General features: G+C 39.0%; 1 long non-coding RNA gene across 1 annotated transcript; it reads right to left on the reverse strand.

Annotated features, from left to right (window-relative positions):
* Positions 1-11475: 11475 nt before the first annotated feature.
* LOC112451384 lies at positions 11476-11954 on the reverse strand. Its single transcript, XR_003040204.2, has 3 exons — positions 11898-11954; positions 11672-11816; positions 11476-11582 (listed from the first exon to the last, which is right to left on the reverse strand). It is a non-coding gene; the product is annotated as an uncharacterized LOC112451384 (long non-coding RNA).
* Positions 11955-18974: the final 7020 nt, after the last annotated feature.

Raw genomic sequence — 18974 nt, forward strand, 5'->3', positions numbered from 1 at the left:
AGGGGGGGGGGGGGGGATGTTTATGCAGTCACTTATTTTACATTACATATTTTAGTTTAATTTATATTACTCTGCAGAAATTTGATTTCACTTTGACATTGAAGGGGGTTTCTTGATTTTTTGTATTTTTTTTTATCAAAAAGGCCAATTTAAATTGACCACGATTGATTTATGATAGCAATAAAATCAGAAAACATCCTTTCACTTCATATTCACTTCATCCTTTCATTTCATATTGTTGTCTCCATTTCTGTTAAGCACTTTGTGATTTTATGTCTGTGAAAGGTGCTATATAAATAAAGTTTACTTACTTACTTACTTACTTTTTGGAAACTTTTTATTGGCACTGTATATGATAAATGGTAAAATAGCTTGCACTTGTATATACACAACGTAAATGATAAAAACACCAAAGAGATGAGAAAGTACCAATATTTTAATTCAACTCTATTATACTATAGCTGTGTGATCATAAATTATTTTGAGACAAACTAAAGGAAATAATTTGATTTGTACATTGTAAAGTTTTTAAACGTAAAACATAAAAATAAAAGGCCTAGCTTTCATTCAAGGAATGTATATTGCCTGTCACTTGTTATGCCATAGTTTTAAACTAAGATCATCTTATGCTAAGAAATGACAAAGTTGTAGGAGTTGTCAAACTTTGAAAATATTAGTATGCATGATCTCATGAGATATTGCAAGATGTCACACTGAGTATGCGCTGTGAATGACTCTCATCTGCTACATCAAATTATAGCACTGTGGCGGCATCTTAAACTGGATTGACTCTAAAAGTTAAATAGGTTAACACATACATCCAGTGATTATTTTATGAGACTTCAAAATCTGTTCAGAGTATCACAAGCTGTTTTGCTGACAGTCAGACAGGTTTGACTCCAACAATTAATGCTAAAGTTTGAAGCAAAGATGTTGTGCAATGAGTAGCACTTGGAGTCTGTGTTGTGAATGAATTTTAACAAATCCCCACCAGGATTTAGGTAAATATCTGTAAATTTGACTGTGGTACCCATCTTGGATCAGGTTGACTCCAAACGTTAATCAGTTCTAAATGTACATTCAATGATTACTTTGTGCAAGTCTCATTAAAACTTGTCTAGTTGTTTATGAAATATTTTAGAAACAAACAGACACACGCACATACACAAAAATGGGAAAAACATTATCATCTGAATCTCTTTGCATACATTTCCCTTTTATTGATCTTAAAGTAAGGTTACAAAAAAATTTTAAACTTATGATATTCAATGAGAAAAATCATCGACACATCTGGTTAAGGTTATATCTTTACTGATTCAGTTACTTTATATGTCAAGCTTTGAAATGAGTTCAGAACTTCAACACCATCCTGTTTTGTATAGATAATTTATACAAAAGTTGGTAGTTTTTTTGGAAGCACAAAAAAAAGACAATTCTGATGAAAAACTTAGTTTCTCCATAAGTTTGTTTTGTGAATGCCACCCAGTTGAGGAACATGTGCTTGTTTTATCAACGATCACATGCATAGATTTTAGTTGGAAGCCCAGGAATTGCCTCACCAAGGCTCAGCAAAGTTTTGTCTTTAACAGTGCCTTACTTACAATGTGCAATATGACCTTGTGTTTTGTAACTGGTGAAAATCCTATCATTTGTTCATTTCTGGCCTTCCAGCCTGCATCATAAATCAGCACAGGATGTTTTTCAAAAACTCACCAGATTTCTTACGCCTGTTTTATGTCCAACTTTCTTCTTGGCTCATCTGCTCTGTGCTGCTTCATGTGGCTTTAATCAGTAAAAGACCAGGCACACATTTTAAGCAGATCCGACTAAGATGCTTCTGAAACACACTGTATCACATTTGGCAGTGTCTAAACATATAGTAAGCTATATTCTTCATCCAGTTCTAACCCTAATAATTAAAGCTGGTTCTGTCTCTTTAAAAAAAATCCCTTTACTGATATTAACTGGTCATGTCAACCATTTTAATTCCCATAAAGTGACAAATGTTTCAAATGATGCTTAGGCCTTCTACAGAAGAACAAGAACATGCACAGAAACACACATTAGTGTACAAAATAGTACATATATAACAAACATAAAATGGCTTGGAGTTTTTCATTACATTGTATTCTTTTGTTGTAATAACTGTCAGGTTATGTCTGATATTTGTGCTGTCCTTTTGGGACAGACACTTCCACCAAAAGTAATATTCATAGGACTTAAAAAAAACATTTGAAAACATGTCTGCCCCTTCCACAAAACTGTCACCTGGTGGAGGGGTTTGAGTTCTCCATGATCCTGAAAGCTGTCAATGTCAGAAAAATGACCTCAGGGGAGGGTTCAGGCTAAGTGATTTGAAGACCTTGATGAAGGAAAACCACAGGAAACAGGTCATCTAACCTAGAATAGGGAAACCAGACCACCTAACTGGAGACAAGCCTTGGGGAGAGCTTGACTGTGAGTGCTTGATTCCTGGGGCTTTGTGTACTTAGTATCAGGCCACCTTTAGCCAAAGATCGTAGATCGATTTTGTAATTGTATCATCTGACCTGTGGGCAGGGCCGTAGCCAGACTTAAAAAAATACTGAGGTCAACCACTCATTATCCCTCTGCACATCAGTTACAATAAAGACCAAAACTTAATTAAAATAGAAGCATTTATTTAAAACAAGTGACTTGAATGTGTATTTGACATGTATTTGTGTGTGTTTGTAAATTCATGGGGCACGATGTCATCTTAAGCAACAGAGGACTCAGGGCACAACCATGATGACTCACTGAAATGACATGAATTAGTTTATATGAATGCTGATTGTTCACGCTGAACAAACCCATTCAAAACATAAGATTTTAGCATAGATTTTATCTTTTTTATCAAATACAAGTGAGGTGTTGCAGTTTTGGAGCTGGACCAGTTCTAGTGTGGTCCGGATGTAAAAAAAAAAAAAAGTGCTAAAATCTCCCTTTTTTTGAGGTTTCACAAATTAGATTGAGGTTTTACAAATCACATACTTTGTTTTAAATCATCTGCAATCAGTGCAGAATAATTTGGTCCTGGTTTGAAGTGTCTAGGTGTTGTAGTTTTGGAGCTGGACCAGCACTAGTGTGATTCAGATACCAAAAAAGTTCTGAAATCGCACTCTATTGAAGTTTCACAAACCAGAATGTCATCAAAAGCACAACAGAGGATGTACTTTTCACAGCAGCTGAAGGGGTTCAACATACCAAAAAGTCGTATTTTGGGCTTTTACTTTGTTGTCATTGAGTGCATCCTCATCTCCTCCATCACCACAGTCACTGCCAAACTTTCATTCACATTCTCAAAAAGGTGATTGGCTGCAATTTGCTCTCACTTGAAGACCCTGCAGGTCCACAAGGCTGGCAGTAAAAATCATGGCTGATCCTTTAAATCCTGGACAGAAACCTTTCTTCTGCTCCCCTCTGGCAGAAGGCTGTGGTCAGTTAAGACCAAAACTTGCAAGCTTCTTCCTTACTGCTGTTGGACTGCTGAACAGGGACCCCCTCTGGGTTTGAAGTGAGTCTTTCCCTTGTGTACTGGAGTTCAAGTATCTGTTAGGCTTTCACAGGTAATGGTGGTACATTTGAAACAAACATTTTACTATTATGGAAAATCTGAGCTTGTGTTTTTTTCTCCCAGTAAACTTCTCAGCTGCAGAAGCTAATGGTGTTAGCTTTTGTCCATCAGCTTATGCACAGGTGCCAATAAAAGCTGCCAGTCATGATCTCACATCCGCCTTTTATAATGAATTATGTCCCAAATGTCTTGAACATTATCTTGAACAAAATAATAATAATAATAATAATAATTTCTATACCAAAAAAGGAAAAGAAAAGGCTGACATGGTAGCAAACAAAACGAAAAACTTACAGAGAAAAACGAGGTGGAACACAAGGAGCAGGACTTGAATGTGGCATGAACAAATATTATACAAAGCAACAAGAAGCAGAGCTAACCAAATGTAATGAATTGACGAAAAACAGGTTTTATGGACTGAGGGTGATGATAAAGTGAGCACAGGGGACTGATTACAAACTAGGGACAGGTGAAGATGGGTGTGGCAGGTTGGCTGGAAAACTAATGAGCTGAGGGAAGCTGAATAGTGGCACAGGAAACACATGAGAAAACTGATGACACATAGAAAAAGAAGAGTGACAAGAATACAACAACATGAAACCAGGCTTAACAACAAGAACATAGTAATAAGAAAACAAGGAACAAAATAAACACAAGGATTACAAACATGAAATCAAATACAGAAAAATAACTCAAAACTCAAATTGTGACATAACTGAGCACATAAGAGCAATAGTTCAGGCAGACGGCCCAGGAAACCAGCCAAAGGAGCAAGAATTCAGGAGGAGGTGAAGGACAGGTGTCCTCCTGGACTTTCTTTGAGACACAAGAGTGAGAGGAATCCAACAGGACCCTCTTGGAGGCCCAGAAGCATAGAAACCAGGAGGCCCTGATGACCCTGAGGCAAGTATCCTGGGGATCCTGAGGGCTCGAAAGCATGGAATCCTAGAGACGTGGAGCCAGACTTGGGGACACAGGAAGATGGAGCACCATAGTCAAACCCCACAGAAACAAAGTTTGAGGAGGCGCTGTTCTCGATCCTCCATGGAGTGGCCTGGTGAGACGTGTCAACACTGACCCTCACTGAGATGTATGGAGGTGAAGAGTAAGGGACCACTGAAGACCTTGGGGAGTAGGGTCTTGGAGATGCTGAGACTGGTCCTGGAGATGCTGAGACTGGCTCTGGCACAGTAGTAAACTTGGGGATCACTGGGCACGCAGGGGAGGCAGAAACAAGCTCCGATTATGACAACTCTGCAGGCTTGGGTGATGCTGGAGGGACAGAATGCTCTGGAAGCTCGGAGAGGTGAGATGGCAGGTAGAGACTATGGGTGACTGATGGCGGCTGGACAGGAACTGAGGTTGATTCTGTGGCAGGAAATGGAGACTCAGAGGACGTGGCAGCATGGACCTCAGCCAGAGGAGCAGACACGGGGGAAAATGGAGTTGAAGATGGTTGAGAGTCTTTAGGAGTGTTGGAAGTGATTAATTGTCCTTTTAAAAAGTCTTATTTCTATGCAGAAATAGATGAACTCTAAAACATTGAGAAGTCTAGGTCAAGAGAAGAGAATTTTGTCAGTGAGGATGCAGGTGGTGAGGTTGGGTTTAGGGTCTTGGTTTTTTGCAGTTGAGGAAAGCAGTTTGTGGATTCGAGTAGAAATGTCCAGGAGTTCAGTGGGGGGAATCTCCGAGGCTTCCAGGTGGGTGTAAAACCGTGAGGCATCGAAGACTAAAGTTGACACCGAGGACTATGGAGAAGACTCAAAAATGAGGACTGGAGTTCGAGGAGCCGGTACTTGAGATGTTGAAAGTGATGCAACTGCTGGAGATGTGAAAGATGATGCAGCCGATGGAGATGTGAAGCTTGCTGTAGCCAATGAAGATATGGAATGTGCCACAGCGGCTAGAGACATGGAGCATGCAGCAGCACCAGCCTTTGTTTGATAATGGCACATGCTGGAGATGCTGGAGACAGAGGAAGCTGCAGCCGGGTGACAGCACTCACGTAGGAAGCGGAGGGGTTATGCGCTCTCCTGAGAATGTGGGTGGAGCCAGTGGCGTGATGCATCTCAGCCCCCTCCAGAACCTCAGCCATCCCCAATGAAGACTCCAACCTGGGGTGGTGAGCAGAGTCCTTCAGGACACTATAGATGGCCCTGAAGTCGTCTGATATGTCGTCAGAGGTAGCGGCCACATAGCAATATTTCCTTACTTAGATGTGAATTTTGGTAAGGTCCTGCAGGGTTAGGTCCTCAAATGAGAAGTGGTCTACTGGGTTCTGATCTGGCTAGTTCATTCTTTAATGAGTGAGTGAAGTGTTCTCAGAATGCAGACTCATCTTGAATGAAAAAAAAAAACAAACTAATTTCTTTTCAAAAAACGGAAAAGAAAAGGCTGACGTGGCAGGGAACAGAACAAAAAAATTATAGAGAAAATTGAGGTGGAACACAAGGAGCAGGACTTGAATGTGGCATGAACAAATATTATACAAAGCAGCCACAAGAAGCAGAGATAACCAAATGTAATGAACTGATGAAAAACAGGTTTTATGAACTGAGGGTGATGATAAAGTGAGCACAGGGGCCTGATTACAAACTGGGGACTAACGACTAGGAATGAGTGATCAAAGACAGGTTTTCTAGACTGAGGGTAAAAAAGTGACAAAGAGATAAGCCCAATTAATCAACATCTATCTACCTATCTATAAAGTGAATACAGGTGACTGATTACAAACTGGGGACAGGTGAAGATGGGTGTGGCAGGTTGACTGGAAAACTAATGAGCTGAGGATAGGTGAATAGTGGCACAGGAAACACATGAGAAAACTGATGACACATAGAAAAACAAGAGTGACAAGAACACAACGTGAAACCAGGCATAACACCAAGAACGTATTAATAAGAAAACAAAGAACAAACTAAACACAAGGATTACAAACATGAAATCAAATATAGAAAAAACTTTAAAACTCTGCTTTTTAAAATGGTATGTAAATAAATCTGATATTAATATAAAATCTTTGAAGACATGAAATGGCATTTTTGTAAACAGTGTTGTTAATGTTAATATAGATTATTATTATTTTAAATACTTTATACAAACCTTCAAGTTAGTTATTAGTTATAAGATAATTTGAAATGTGATTCAGGATATTTTAACTCTCCATTTACTGTATCTTTAATGGTTCTAATTTGTAATTGTACCTAACATGCACTTTTTTCTTTTAGCTTTGCATTTGTGTTTAATGGTTTTAATGCATGTTTGTATTTTATATGCATTTTGTCTTTTCCTGCAAAGCGATGCAAATTTGCCAGTGACTAAATCAGGTGCACAAAGTATTTTCTGCTGTGAGATGAAAAATTTTGTATACAGTCCTAAATACATAAACTAAACTTCAGCATCAGTGAATAATGCAAAATAAATAAATAAATAAATAAAATTAAGTGCCTTAGTGGATACACTCTCCCCTAAATGTTGAATCTAACCTCCACTGTTGTCAATAAAACAAGCAGTGGCCATGGAAAAATCATCTATTCTCCCTGACTGCTTCTCTGCTCATTTATTATCTGTACAAACGAACAGTCATTACGTGGTCATTAGTAAGCAAACAATTAGGAAAAAGACAAATTGGCCAATGAGTCCTGACATAGATGTGTTGCTGTGAGAGCTTTGGTTTCACTCAGTATTTGAAGATACAACAAATACTGTGGTGTCATGCTTGAATTCCTGCGGACTCCTCTTTACATTATGAAACTACTGAAACTAAGTGTTCATGTTAGAGTACTAGAAAATCTCATCAACTCTGACAAATATGTGGTATTTAATTTTGGCCCGGGCAATTTCTTAAAATAGGATTTAACATTTTAAGGGCTTTTCCTGGTTAAAATGCCAAATAATAAGATAGTTGTGGAACAACGTGTCTTGAGCTTAAAAAGGCGTTTAAATAAAGATTCATCCTATCATTATGATTATGTTACATTCATGACTGAGATGTTGGCTAATGGCTATGCTGAGAAAGTTCCAACTGAGCATTTGGCCCGTTGTGATGGAAGGGTGTGGTATATACCCCATCATGGGGTGTATCATCCCAAAAAGAAAAAAACTGCGGGTAGTTTTTGATTGTGGAGCCACATTTCAGGGGATATCTTTGAACTTACAGCTGCTTCAAGGACCAGATCTCACAAGTTCGTTGATAGGAGTTCTCACAAGGTTTCGCAAGGCGCCTGTGGTGGTCATGGCAGATATCAAGGCTGTTTCATCAGGTCAGGGTGCCATCAAAAGTCTCTGACTTGTTAAGATTCTTATGGTGGCCTGATGGAGACTGCAGCCAAGAGCTTGTTGAGTACAGAATGATGGTACATCTGTTTGGTGCTACTTCTTCCTCTAGTTGCGCATGGTTTGCTTTAAGGAAATGTGCTATGGACAATGAAAAGCACTTTAGTCCCTTGGCAGTTAACACCGTTCTGCATCATTTTTATGTTGATGACTGCTTAGTGTCTGTTGGCTCTGAACAGGAAGCAGTATCTTTATGTCAAGAGCTTGGTGCCCTATGTGCTGAGGGTGGATTTAAGCTCACAAAATGGTTAAGTAACAGACGCTCAGTTCTCGCTGCTATACCTCAGGAGGAGCGAGCTAAAGAAGTGAAGGCTCTAGACTTGGATAATGATGTCCTGCCTGTGGAGCGTGCCCTGGGTGTACAGTGGTGTGTCCAGTCCGATTCATTCAAGTTTCACACTCAAAAACCATCCACTTACCAGAAGAGGAATTTTGTCTGTAATTAGTTCGGTTTACGGCCCTCTTGGTTTTCTGGCACCTGTTGTACTGTCTGCCAAGAAAATCCTCCAAGACCTTTGTAAGAGGTGTTTGGTATGGGATGATCCTTTACCCTCTGGTGTTTCCAGAAAATGGATGTCTTGGTTGGAAGATCTTTGTGACCTTGAGAACTGGGAAGTAGGTAGGTAGTCAGTAGGTATTTAAACTTGACTACTTTAGTGGCATTGTCTCTGCTCAGCTTCACCACTTTGCAGATGCAAGTGAAGAAGGATTTGGAACTGTGACTTACTTGCTTCGCCATGACAATAGTGAGCGTTCTCATTGCTCGTTTGTGATGAGCAAGGCAGGTGTAGCTCCTTTAAAACCTGTCACTATTCCTCATAAGGAGCTAACTGCTGCAGTGGTTGCTAGCAGGATGGATAAGTTATGGAGAAAAGAGTTACTAATTGACCTTCAAGAGTCTGTCTTTTGGACAGACAGCACTTCTGTCTGTATGTTAAAAATGAAACGTCAAGGTGTAGAATCTTTGTAGCAAACAGAGTGTCAGAGATATTGAAACTGTCCAATGCATCCCAATGGAGGTATGTGAATACATCAAGCAACCTTGAGGATTTAGCCTCCAGAGGTGCAAAGGTTCAGACGTTGGTAAAAACTGGTGAATGGCTTTGTGGTCCTGACTTTCTACATGGGTATGAGAACATGTGGACGAAAAGCCCTGAGAAGATTCAGAGGTAAAAATAGTGGAAGTGAATGCTACTGAACTTGGGCAGGTCAGTCCAGTAGAGAAGCTTATTAGCTATTTTTCCTCCTGGTTTAGCCTTAAAAGGGCTGTTAGTTGGCTTCGCAAGTTTAAGACCTTGTTGCTGTTCTTGGTGTGACATCAAAAGCTGTTGAGAGAAACACTTTCTGAATTTGACTCAAGTGATGAGCAATTGGAGAAACAAGTACAGGTCCAGATGAAAAATGTCAAGGCTTGTGTGCCAAAAGGTTGTCTCTGCTCTCAGAAGACCTGATTTTGGCTGAGTCAGCGATAATGAAATTTTGCCAAAAAACAAGGTTTCCAGATGAACTCGCCAGCTTATAAAGAGGAGAACGTGTAAGAAAGACAAGTCATCTCTACAAGCTTAACACGATCCTAAATGATGGTTTTCAGCTTAGTAGAGCAGACATGCCAGATGAAGCAAAACATCCAGTTATACTGGCTAAAGATCTACACATTTCCAATCTGATTCTCTGTCATATACATCAAGAAACAGGCCATGGTGGACGAAACCATATGCTTTCTCATTTGCGTCGGAAATATTGGATTTCTGGTGCTTGTGTTGCAATCAGAAATTTTTTGGCAAACTGTGTAATCTGTCGTAGATCATCTGCTGCACTTGGACAGCAAAAAATGGCCGACCTTCCATGGTACAGAATAACTCCTGATGAACCTCCCTTCACTTGAGTTGGTTTAGATTGTTTTGGACCATTTGAAGTCAAGTGTGGAAGAACTGTGGTCAAGAGGTATGGGCTAATTTTTACATGCTTGGCAATACGAGCCATACACCTTGAAGTTCTATCGTCTTTGGACACAGACTCCTTTATTAATGGTCTCAGAAGATTTATAGAAAGACGTGGTCAAGTTCTTGAAAACCATTCAGATAATGGTACCAACTTTGTGGGTGCTGAGCGTGAATTAAAAGTGGCCATTCAGAGACTGAACAACAACCGCGTTAATGATATGCTGCTGAAAAGAAATGTGAAATGGGTCTTTAATCCCCCAGCAGCATCACACCATGAAGGTGCTTGGGAGAGGTTGATTCGGTCAGTCCGTAAAGTGCTAAACTCTATCTTAAGGACTCAGACCCTTGATGATGAAAGTTTGATGACATTGTTTTGTGAGGCTGAAGCAATTGTTAATATCCGTCCAATAACAAATGCATCAACAGATCCTTAAAACTTGGAGACTGACTCCTAACCATCTTACTTTTGCTGAAATCGAAGCCATCATTACCCCCAGGATTGTTCGAAAAGAAAGATGTTTATGCACAATGTCGCTGGAAGCAAGTGCAGTACATGTCAAATTTGTTCTGTAAACGCTGGGTGAGACACTATCTACCTGGACTTCAGGAGTGCCAGAAGTGGAACACTGTAAAAAGAAACTTTGTTGCAGGAGATCTTGTGATTCTGTTGGATGATTTGGCACCCTGCAATACTTGGATTACAGGACGAATCATGGATACTGTTAAGGACAAAAATGGACTGGTGCGAAGTGTTCAGATCAAAACTAAAAACAGTTGTTTGCATCGGCCAATAACTAAAGTCTGCCTTCTGCAGGAAGCAGAGGGGCAGTGAAGATTTTGAATATGTTGCATGTGAATATAAACTTGAATTGTCTTGTTTTGTCATTTTCAGCAATGCATTATGGACTTTGGACTTTTAGGAGATTGATAGTTTATTATGCATTCCAGTTGTCTGTCTTCTACAATGTGGTGGTGAATTATTTCTATGAAATAATTTGGGGCTGGGACGTAGGAGCCATATATTATTCCTCTCTTTCTCTAATAGCTTACCTTTTCTGTGCTGTCATGTGTGGGCGTGGTGGCATCTGCTTTGTTGACGGCACTTTGGGTGCGGTAGTGCTATTAGTTTGAGTGTGTGCAGGTGCAGTTAGAGGGCCTGTGTCATGTGGTGGGGTGAACATGGGTGAGCAACTTTCTGTTGACCATATTAAACAATCCTGATGGAAATACCATGGCATGGTGATAGGAAATGCAACACCAAGATAAGTAAGTGTCTTATGATTATGATTATATTATATTATGATTGTCTTAAGAAGATTAACGAGTCTTCAGTACACACCCATGTCTTAGCCTGCTGCAGCGTTTGGTAAGTTGTGTAAAATATATATTTTCACTGCAATAAAAAGAATAAGATCTCAAATACAAACAGCTGAAATTAACTTCCTCTGTAGGGTTGTTATGGTCTTAGACATTTGTTTCCTGAATCACTAATCACACAGTTTTATAACGTATGTGACATTTTTTGTGAAAAACAAGACAGGATATTAGTTGCTTTTATATATATATATATATATATATATATATATAGTCATAAACTCAAGAGTTTCTGTCCAGAGAGCAAAACCAAAACCACACACGGAGACGAGGATAATGGTAAGTGCATTTATTTACAGGTGAAGCTATGAACAGTGGTCAGTTTCTGAAGGAGTCTGCAAGAGAAGGAGAACCGGGTGAGTCTCGGGTACAATTCTGTTTCCCAGATGGTCGCAAGGATTACAATGTCTCTTTGTTTGCTTACAGGTCCTAGAAGAGGGTTGCGGCGTCGAGGAGGGGCAGAGCGGTTCCAGTTGTTCCAGAAGAAGAGCCAGTTTGCAGCGAGGTAAGTATCCGTGATTATCCAGGTAAGTAGTCCTTCAGATCCGTAGTCGTGGCGTGGTAAAAACCTGAGTCGTAGGCACAAAACAGAGAACGTGATTAGCACAAGGAGCATGAGTTAGGTTAGACGCTGAGGCGGAGAATCTAACCCAGAAGGTTCGATGCTCCAGCGAAGATCTGATCCCAGCCTGCTGCTTAAGTACCGGCTGGTCTCGTCAGTGGAACTGGAACACCTGTGGAGGAATGATTAGTGGCACTGCCCAAAAGGCAGAGCCAAACCCAGATCCTCACATTATATATATATATATATATATATATATATATATATATATATGCTTTTTAGTGCACAAAGTTGTCATCTTTTTTTTTTTCTCTCTCCCGCAGGTTGAGGTTGTCTCATGAAAACACTCCAGTCTAATAATTAAATCAGAGAAAAGGACACCTCCCACCCCCACATCCACCTGCAACAGAAACAAAGTATTTTGCATTTTAACTACGTAAAAAATAAACAGAGAAACAGGAACATAGCTTTCTGGATTGGGTTGGGGTGAAGGTTTGATTTAAGTGTCTGGATGCCTCCATCTGGAGGTTTTCTGGGCATGTTCACTAGGAGGAGATCCTGTGGTAAACCCATACCTCACTGAATGGGTTCTACTGTATATTCTTTCTAGTCTGGAAGGAACAGACTTGAAGGTGCTGTGGTGTGAGTTCTGGCGGCTTGGAGGGTGGGCAGGGTTCGGTCTTGGGGAAGCACTCTGATTCGGCTGCCAGCGTGGAACCTCTTAGAGCAAGGCAGGACGAGGTAACTTGGACCTGAAACGAAGCGAGATCATGAAAAAAAAGTTTGATTCTATGAGGTTAGAGCTTGGCCAGAAGGTAGCGAACGTACCACTCAGGCTAACACTCTGACAAGGAAGTGCTGGCGGCCGACTCTTCTTATGCTTCTTCTTGATGAGGCTCTGATGGAGAACACCTGCCAGCTCAGCCACCTGGAGGACAAATGCCACCTAAAGGGAAGGGAGGGAAGCAGCAGCCCAAAACAGGAGACAGAAAAAGTTCCAGAATTCCTTAAAGGCTTGCATATCACCCATCATCTTACATCCCACAGTTTTAGACCAAGATTATCTTATGTTGATGACTGGCAGTTTTATAGATGTTTTGGTCAAACCCTAAAAACTACATTATGGGCAATCTTGTGCAATAACCCAAGATCTCGCATGATCTTGTAGAACTTAAACTATTAATGATTCTCATCTTCTACAAAAGTTTAGCTGAATGTTTGTAAATTTGACTGTTCCAGATCCCAACAGTCATGGGTAAGGCCAATTAGCTCATTTCAAGATGTATCAGCCATCTTGAAATGAGTTGACTTCAAAAGTTATTCAGTTGAGATGTGATCTACATCTAATGCTACTTTCTGAGGGTTGTATTAAAATCAGCTATACCAAGATCGTTTATGTTCATTTAAACAAATTAAAGCATTATATAATCCAAGATTCTGGAATAATGTCCTTGAGTTTACGATGAACAATACGAAAAAGTGTAATCTGCCACAAAAATTTGCATCATTTCTTTATATATACTGCCATGAAACTTTCAGCAAATGTTTAATGAATGTGCAGCCTTATTCAGTGGTTAGAATAAATATTCATCAGTTCATTTTTTATTGATTATTAAAAACCTTTAGTGAGTAGAAAGATTGAGTTTGTTCCTGCATTTCCATTGAAGGGACTTTCTATATGGCCACAAAATTTTACTGGGCATAGAAAAGCATGTGTGGATGTATCAAATAAGATGATACACTATATTGGCAAAAATAATATAGTGTTAGTATAAAAAGGAAAGGGTATCAGTAATTGTCCAAAGTATCTAAATCTATGAATTCAGGTGTTTCAATCACTTTCATGGCCACAAGTGTATAAAATCAAGCACCTCGGCATATAAACTGCTTCTACAAACATTTGTGAAAAAATGGGTCGCTCTCAGGAGCTCAGTGAATTGCAGCATATCTGACCTCAAAAATGAGCTTCAGGAAGAATGGTCAAAAATTCCCATAAACACTTGCCTTCCCAGAAGAGTTGAAGCTGCAAAGGGTGGGCCAACATCATATTAAACCCTATGGTTTAAAAAGTTCATGTGTGTGAAGGGAGACTAGCGAATACTTTTGGCAATATAATGTATTTGGTACTGTAAAACATAAACTATCAGTTTTCAAATTTCAACAATTAACTGAAAAAAAAATTTTTTTGAGGTGATGATTCAGCAGGTTCATGAACCTAGCTTTGGGAAACTATGTTCTATACAACATACTGCAGGTTTTAGATGCCCTGCTTTGACACACCTGATATAAATAAATGAGTGATTAACAGACTTCTGAAAAACTTGAAGACCTGCTGGAGAGGGAAACATCTAAAACATGCAAGATAGTGGCCCTTCAGGACCAGGTTTGGACACCACAGGTCTATAGGGATAGACCACAATAGACCATAGAAACTATCAAAACCATTTGGACCAACTGGACCGGCTTCAGCAGCAAACACCTTTGTTTTGGCCTTGGAGTACCTGCAATCCCCCTGGACAGGAAGGACGCTGAGGAGACTGAATTAGTGATAAATTGTGCAAACAATAAATAGCTTGGTGGACACATTTGGTGGAGCTACTAACACATGAGATCCTTCAATCACAGTGTTGAGAGTTAGATCACCAGTCCCTGCAGTGTGCTGAAGTGTCCTTGGGCAAGACACTGTACCTCCACTGCCCACCAGTATGCTTATCAATGAGATGAGTAGGAACATAAAAAAGTGCTGAATTTAGTGTGTAAAAATGCATAAATTAAAGCTCTGCTAAACTCTGTATAGCTCTTTGCAGTACCTGGAAATGTTAAAAGGATGCTTTTCTTTAAGTTGTGGACGATTTCACATTTTAAAACATATGTTGTTGACTTGTTTTTTCTGTTACCCCACTCCAGCAGGAGGAACTAAACCATCAAGCTTCTCAGATTCTGGAACAGCCCAGTTTGTTTTTCTGTTTAGATTTAACTTTCTGCCATCTTTTTGAGGAAGGTGTCCAGCTTTTACTCCTGAACACTCAGACACCTTCACTGTCAACTTTCAATATCTGAACAGGTACTGTAATAGAGTGGGAGATTATCATAGAGTTAAAAATAGACAGAAAGGACTCCTTCTTTTTGTCTAATCACAATAGCCGTTTTGGCTGCCAAAAAGAGAGCAATGTCAACAAATAGGCTCAATCAATCAGGATATGTGCACTTTAATTCTATATCCAAATTTGGCAAATGCAGAGAATTTTGAGAGAATGCTACTGCTAGATATCTATTTGCATTGATATAAGTAGGATGATTTTCATGGTTTGAACCTGTTAAAAAATAAGTGGATAATGTTGCACTTAAATTGTTTACACGTTTTAAGGTGTAAAATGGGTCCTTTAAACCTAAAAATAGTGACCATGTATATTTTATGGTGTTGTTACCAGCTGTTTGTCATGCCTCTTTGCTACTTATGGCTGTGGATTTTGTGTATTCTCATGGCAAGCCTTATTCCCCGAGCTGGGCAGACCTGAGCCTCAACTCTAATCTATAGTCATAGATCAGTGAGCAGACTTGCTGAGCTGAGTTACCAGTGTTAATTAACAGTGTTAGGCTCTTCAGCTCACTGAATAATGACTCCCAATTTGATTAAATTACAGAATCTCACCTTACCCTATAACTAAAATTATGTGCAAATGTGTGATAATTTTATAATCATTACAGGTAAAGCTTCAAGTAAAGGAACAATATCAATATTTTAAAATCTCACATGTATTATGTACATGTTACGATGTCAATGTCATGCTGCAATTGTTATACATGAACATAAACTACAGACCTATAAGTTATTATTTAAATTATTGTGTAATTAAAGCAATGAATTTGAGCCATGTCAATGTATAGTACATGTACATAGTATATTTTTGCCAAGGAAGTATGTATGCATGTATCATCTTGCATACATGCATACAGCGGTGCAGTGCAGTGGTTAGCGCTGTTGCCTCCCAGCAAGAAAGTTGCAGGATTGCTTCTGAGTGGAGTTTGCATGTTGTCCCTGTGCACACGTGGGTTTCCTCCCATAGAGCAAAAACATGTATGTTATGTTAATTGGTAACTCTAAAATTGTCCCTAGGTGTGAGTGAGAGAGTGAATGGTTGTTTGTCTCCATGTGTCCCTGTGATGGACTTGCAACCTGTCCAGGGTGTCTCTTGCACAGTGATGACTGGAAATAGACATCAGCTCCTCACAACCAGGAAAGGAAAAGTGGGTAAAAGAAAATGGATGCATGGACTTTACACAATCACTTATTTTACATGACATGTCTTTATTTAATTAGTTTTACGTTGAAGAAATTTGATTCCATTTTGACATTGAAAGTAATTTTTCTGTTAAAATTGCCAATATTTTTTGACCAAGATTGACAGCTATAAAAGCATAAAACATTCAAGGGTATGTATGTATGTATGTATGTATGTATGTATGTATGTATGTATGTATGTATGTATGTATGTATGTATGTATGTATGTATGTATGTATGTATGTATGTATGTATGTATGTATGTATGTATGTATGTATGTATGTATGTATGTATGTATGTATGTATGTATGTATGGATGGATGTATGTATGGATGGATGGATGGATGTAGTCAACACAGGCAAAACCCAAATCTGAAATTGAGAGGAGAGGTTCAGTGCTATTTATTGGTTACCTAATCAGTGTAACACTTTTGCTTTCCAAAAAATCTGGTGGTTGTCACAAATAATATTGTCTTTTATGTTGTGTATCTGATCCAGATGTAAACACCTGTAAATAAAAACTGAAATGTTGCTGAAATATTTGTTTTTTGATGTTAAGTCCAAATGTTTTCAGTCTCCAGCGACAGGAAACAACTTTGCATCGCTGTTCGAATACTTTTAGTGTGTCTGTACAATACAGATGTAATGGTTTGCCTGTAAGTTTTTCCAGTCCCAGTGTCTGAAGCAGTTTTAGTTTTTAAGTTGTTTTTTAAATAATCTAGCATTGGTTTGAGTGTACAGACTCCTGAGGTATACCTCTATAGGACAGAACACACACAGGCAAACTATTTTCTATTTTCTATGTATTTTAAAAGCCATGGTAACTTTTTGGGTCCACCTGCATATAACTGTTTAGTTATTGTCTGTTCAGTACAGTCAGTTTTGTATTTCAAAATAAGTACAGCCACTAGAGGGCACCCTTAAGTACATCTTGTAAAGACTTTAAGGAGACCAGGTGCCGTTTCATTGAGGATTAAAAAAGTTCCTTTTTCATTATATAAAAAAAATTCCAATTAAAATAAAATGATTGCTTTTATTTAACCTCCCCATTTTAGTTTCTAATTCTCATAAAATGTTTACATACTTGGTTAGGTAAACAGTAGACGAGCATCTTAAAATGTCAAATATATTAAAGTTCCCAATAAAAAAACTCATTGTCATCTTTTCTAGTTTCAGGCAGAGTCTTGTTGCTGTGATATAAGTCAAAGGGACTGAATTTACCAAGTTAAGAAGTCTCTCATTATGGAAGCTCTATTTTATTTACACAACACCTGCAAAGTGCCACACACCAGAAACCAGAAACTGGCACCAAACATTCTCCAAATGCTGGGAATGGTTGTAATGTCCTCATTCATGCTGTTTCAGATTTACCACTGGGAAAGTTAAAGGACATTATAACATTCCCAGACTGTGGCAACCTTCATACCAACCATTTCACCCGTCATTCAGTTCTGAAGAACTGTGGCAAGTCTAACACTGTTTGTTTGTTATAGTTGTTGCTGGAAACTTATAAAATACTTTTTGCTCTGGTATATGAATTGAAATCAACAAAGCAATCAATCATTTATTTAACTTGTTCTTATAATGTTTTGTATACTTGGATTTGTAGCATATAGGGAAATGTACGGGGGTTGGGGCGTGGGGTGGGTGTCTGTGTTTGTGTGTCTGTGGGGGTGGGGTGGGGGGGTTATCAGCTGGAGCCAGCTGATGATGATAAAACATCCTGAGTGACCTTCCTGTCTGCAGCTGTCTGTGGATTGTATCTTTCCCCTGTGTGAAGTTGGCAACAAACGTAGCTAAAAATGTGCACTCTGTTTACCAAACTAGGACGTAGCTGGTCTCATGAATTAAGACCTTGTTCCATATTTATTTGTTTGGGCTTATTTTTAGGAACTGAAGTTAGAAGTGGATGTACTGTTGGTTTAGGTGTGTCAACAAACTCAGGAAGATATTTTCACTTTCTACTGCTGCAATAAGCTCTCCACAAACACTTTTTGACCCCAGGGTCAGGCGAAAGGAGGTCAGAAAAAAGGCCAAAGAAACAACTTAAAGGAGTATTTTAGACACTTTAAAGTGGTGTTTTGTGAAATAGTTTTGTACATTTAATATATAACTTGCTGTAACTAGCTTTTTGAAAAACCTCAATGTGGAACGGACTGATGACCTAACAGCTAGTCCAAATGCAGCCATTACCAAAGTGGATTGTTGTTGTTTTAAAAAAGGTCTGATCTCCAAGAAGTCATGAATGCAAACCTTATTTCTTAGACCTTTACCTTCACCTCCCCTCCTCTCGAGCACGAGTGCGATTGTTTTTATTTGAATCGTGTTGTCATCTGACGACAGAGAGCTACAGATGGAGAGGCAGAAGGATAAAGATGAAAGAAAGATTTTCTAAGTGGTTGAAAGACAGCAGGAAGTTATGTCAGGTTTCCATGAATCCTGTGTCAGGAGGAGGCCTGGAAATGTTCAAGTTACAACTGTTTACTGATCAGTATTTACAACATAACAGATCATGACAGGAAAAAGGAACTTGTTTGTGTTATTTTGTTGTTCAGACAGTAATCATTTGTTGAACTCGGTGGTGAATCATAAAGCAGATAAATTATAGAAGTTGTGAGTTTAAATGTCTCCTCTGGGATATAACTCTACAGAGCTGTTGTGATGAATCTGATAAGTCTGATCAGATGAAGTTTCCAATCAGTAACTGATATCCAACAAGGATATCATTTAAAATTAAGATTTCATGTTTTTATATGTGGTTTGACTGATGTATTTTTTTAAACATTCTGAACACAAAGTTCATGTTATTCAGCTGTGAGGATGGAGAGAAAGAATCGGGATAGACAGTAAGGATACAGGTTGGTCTAATATTAGGGTGTAG

Source organism: Kryptolebias marmoratus, linkage group LG8 (assembly GCF_001649575.2).
Source record: "Kryptolebias marmoratus isolate JLee-2015 linkage group LG8, ASM164957v2, whole genome shotgun sequence".
Lineage (NCBI taxonomy): Eukaryota > Metazoa > Chordata > Actinopteri > Cyprinodontiformes > Rivulidae > Kryptolebias > Kryptolebias marmoratus.